This window comes from Sinocyclocheilus rhinocerous, unplaced genomic scaffold (assembly GCF_001515625.1).
Source record: "Sinocyclocheilus rhinocerous isolate Xijiao unplaced genomic scaffold, SAMN03320098_v1.1 scaffold258, whole genome shotgun sequence".
Taxonomy (NCBI): Eukaryota; Metazoa; Chordata; class Actinopteri; order Cypriniformes; family Cyprinidae; genus Sinocyclocheilus; species Sinocyclocheilus rhinocerous.
In genome coordinates, this window is record NW_015634010.1 from 899060 (window position 1) to 903310 (window position 4251).

Here is a 4251-nt window from a genome sequence, read left to right on the forward strand (position 1 = left end):
TGAAAACAGGAAACATGGAACAGATAGTTGCTTAATGACAGCACTTTGGTTAGGACATTATATAAAATGGTTAAAAGAGTGTAAAGAGTGATTAATCCTAAATATGAATTATTTTTACCTCTCAGGATGTCCCAAAGGGGAGGTTTTGTCAGATTTGGCTCTGTTCTGAGAACAGTTTTGTCCCCACCGTATAAGCTAAACCAAGAGATATAAACCTCACAACACACACACAGTCAAACAAAGGTCTGTGAAGGAATGAGACGATCAGAAACTCGTGAAAAACAACGATGGCAAACACAAACATGACTGGAATGTGGTGTTCGGAGTTCTTCAGGGAGCTTTACAATGCTGCTTATTGTGCTGAATTTAAGTAGCAGATGTTGTTATTGATGTCATAACGAGATAAAAGCTTCCAAATGACTCTCTCTGAGGAATAAAAAAGCTAAATATAATTGAAATAGACATAAAAAATTTAAACATTCCTGACCTTACAAAACCAGAGGTTGAAAGTACATCTCTGCCCCCTATTCGCAAACACGCACGCAAGGAATATGGGGTCTGTGAACTGAAGTGACCTTTATCCAGGGTCAGGTCATAAAAATATTGTTGAATAAAAAATAATCCCTTAACCCTAAATAAAAACCTCACATAAACCTTCTTGAACTTTTTATATTTTATATGTAAATTCCCATTGCCCTTAAACAGTGTTAAGTGTGTGTGTGTGTGTGTGTGTGTATATGTGTGTGTATGTGTATATGTGTGTATGTGTTAAGTGTGTGTATGTGTATGTTTGAGTTTTTCTGTGGCGTCTGGACAGAAATCAGGCACAATGGCCTGTTCAGAAATAGCCAGCTGATATGCTGTTTGTGGTCGTGACCTGCGGTGGGTCTTTTTACCTGCTGGGATCTCCTCCCACCCTGTCTGAGTCCCTCTATAGAGGCTGCGGCTCTTCGGTCCCTGGTAGAGAAAAGAACAGACAGACAGCGACTCTGATCAATACCAGCGCCTCCTCTTTGTGGCTGAAATCAAATCAATTCCCATTGCCCTTAAACAGTGTTAAGTGTGTGTGTGTGTGTGTGTGTATGTGTATATGTGTGTATGTGTTAAGTGTGTGTATGTGTATGTTTGAGTTTTACTGTGGCGTCTGGACAGAAATCAGGCACAATGGCCTGTTCAGAAATAGCCAGCTGATATGCTGTTTGTGGTCGTGACCTGCGGTGGGTCCTTTTACCTGCTGGGATCTCCTCCCACCCTGTCTGAGTCCCTCTATAGAGGCTGCGGCTCTTCGGTCCCTGGTAGAGAAAAGAACAGACAGACAGCGACTCTGATCAATACCAGCGCCTCCTCTTTGTGGCTGAAATCAAAACCTTTTGAGGTGAATATTTTTTTAAAGACGCGTTGACGTCAATAGATTCAGGTAACTGACTCGCTATGTGGAGAAGAATGCTTGAGAGAATGAAAGCAAGGTTTTCTTACACTTCTTTGGTCTGGTTTATGGATTTCTTTTCTTTTAACTATGTGCGACCCTCAAAGAGTCCAAAATGCTACTTAGACCAATTCACATCTACTCACAACACAGCCGAACAAGTACGAGGAATGATCTCTTTTTAGTTTGGTAAGCAGTAGGCCAGTGAGAAATCCACAGCCTGATTTTTTATTTATTATTTCTGGTAGGGTACAATTGTAAAAACTAAACAAAATACAGTTTAATCTACAACACTGTTCAAAAGTTTGGGGTCAGCGCTTTTTTTTTTTTTTAAGAAATCAATACTTTCATTCAGCAAGGTTGCATTAAATTGATAAAAAAGTGACAGCAAAGATATTTTATGTTACAAAAAAAATTATATTTCAAAGAATCCTGTAAAAAAAAAAAATCTCCACAAATTTCCACAAAAATATTAAGCAGCACAACTGTTTTCAACATGGATACTAATATGAAATGTTACTTGAGCACCAAATCAGTATATAGAATGATTTATGAAGGATCATGTGACACTGAAGACTGGAGTTACAGCTACGGAAAATTCAGCTGTGCTATCACAGGAATAAATTTCATTTTAATATATACCAAAACATTTTTTTTTTTAATTGTAAAAATATTTACTATATTTTTGATCAAATAAATGCAGCTTTGAGCATAATATTAAAAAGTATCTGTCAAGTGTTTAGAATAATAATAAAAAATACATATTGAAAAAATCATGGAAAATTATAGGCAGGCAAAGATAAATTATTTAGGGATTTCTCTGCTGATTTTTTTTATGGAATTTTGTAGAATTTATTTAAATATGCTACAAATCATCAAATAATTTAATATTTATTAAATAAACAGCTTTATGAATGACAGGCTCCCCAGAATTGCAAAAACTCTGTGTGGGCCTGTTTATAGTACATTTATTAGAGGGTTAATCCCACTGGAGCAACCTGAAGCAATCACTTGATCAAGGGCACAATGGTGATGTTCAAACCTATGACCTCTCAGTTACTGTACATGACCACCAGGCCACACCAGCCCAAAACTCCCTGTGCTCTCCATGCTGAATCTCAACCTCTGCTCTATTTGATCTAGGCTGTGTGCAGGTGTCTCTTGTGTTTACCACTAGAGAATCAGGCAGGTTGGACAAGAACAAACATTTCAGTGGTGCTGAATCCCACCGACCCCTCCCCTCCCTAAGACTCATTTTAATTCCATCTCAGCATGGTAACAAACACTCGTTAAAGCAGATTAATTCCACAAGAGGATTATGCTCCATATTAGATAATGAAAGAGAGAGAGAGTGAGGGAAGGAAAGAGAAAATAATCACGTAAAGGGATAGATGGTGTGCATTTGATCCTGGGGAACAGAAAGCTAATCCAGGTGTAACATGTGTGTGTGAGACAGAGAACATGCACAGTGGTATTAGGAACAGCTGCCATCAGTTTAGCCTCTTTGTCTTCATTGACATTGGGAGGATGACAACAACAACACTGACCCATAAAATGGGAAGTCGGATGACAGTTGCTGCTATTGACACACTGCTTTTAGATGTATGTGTGTGTGTGTGTGTGTGTGAGAGAGGCTGTGACTCACAGCTTGCACGGTGTTGCACTGTTAATGTGGTGGCGGTTCTGGCACATCTGGGCTATTTTCTCCAGTATGTGTCTGAAGCTAATGTGAAAAATCTCAGGGAGGAAAAGTGAGTGTAGGCCGCTGTGAGATCGGTTCCTCAGGTTAGAGGGCCATTTTTCAAATGCCAGCGGCTTATCTCGACTGTCACAGGCTAAACGTGTCTGTTTGTGACATTACAAGAACAAGTGTAAGTCTCCCGAGTTCAGCTCCACAGTCGATCCGGTACCCGCATTCTCATCGTTGTGAAGTGCTACACAAAGCTCTGTCATTTCAAAAGGGGAAAGTCCATCTCTAAATCAATTACAGCAGTTAGCTGAAAGCAAAGAGTGAAAGAATGCAAAGACTGATTTTGTACATACATGAGCATGAGCCAGGTCCATAACACGGCTTAAATAAGTATTTACAATCTAGACTACATGTTTACAATCGAAAATCCATTTATAAAAAGTGCCAATGAAGAAAACTGCTTTACAAGATTTAGAAGTCACCTTGTAGGTATGCCGATCAGGGATTGCTTAAACAGTGTTTTTCCAGATTTGAAAAATAAAGCAGTTTAATATAAACTACCATTAAAAAGTTTGGGATTGGTAATATTTATTTGTGATAAAAGTCTCTTATGCTCACCAAGGCTGCATTTATTTGATCAAAATACAGTAAAAACAGAAATATTATGAAATATTATAACTTAAAATAAATGTTTTCTATTTAAACATTTTTTTTTTATCAATTTTGTATTGTTTTGACATTGTTTAATATACAGAATAACACAGACAAACAATCAGCTTTGCAACAGAACAAACAAAAACAAACAAACAAACAAACAAAAAACAACAACATGATAAATGAAATAGAAGTATATATAAAAAATATATAATAATAATAATTTGGTTAAAACTAATCAGTTAAACTGAAGGGTGAATGGCCGAAATATACAAAACAATATTTAAAACCGAAATATTATGAAATATTATTATAACTTAAAATAAATGTTTTCTATTTAAAAAAAATTTTTTTTATCAATTTTGTATTGTTTTGACATTGTTTAATATACAGAATAACACAGACAAACAATCAGCTTTGCAACAGAAAAAACAAACAAAAAACAAAAACATGATAAATGAAGAAGAAGTATATCTATAAG

At 36.5% G+C, this 4251-nt stretch overlaps 1 long non-coding RNA gene across 1 annotated transcript in view; it reads right to left on the minus strand.

The window, feature by feature from the left end:
* Window positions 1-1089: 1089 nt before the first annotated feature.
* The window catches only part of LOC107744948 (uncharacterized), a 24481-nt gene continuing 21319 nt past the window's right edge, over window positions 1090-4251 (minus strand). The window contains exon 3 of the long non-coding RNA XR_001640543.1: window positions 1090-1292. This is a non-coding gene — a long non-coding RNA (uncharacterized LOC107744948). The remainder of the gene's footprint in view (window positions 1293-4251) is intronic.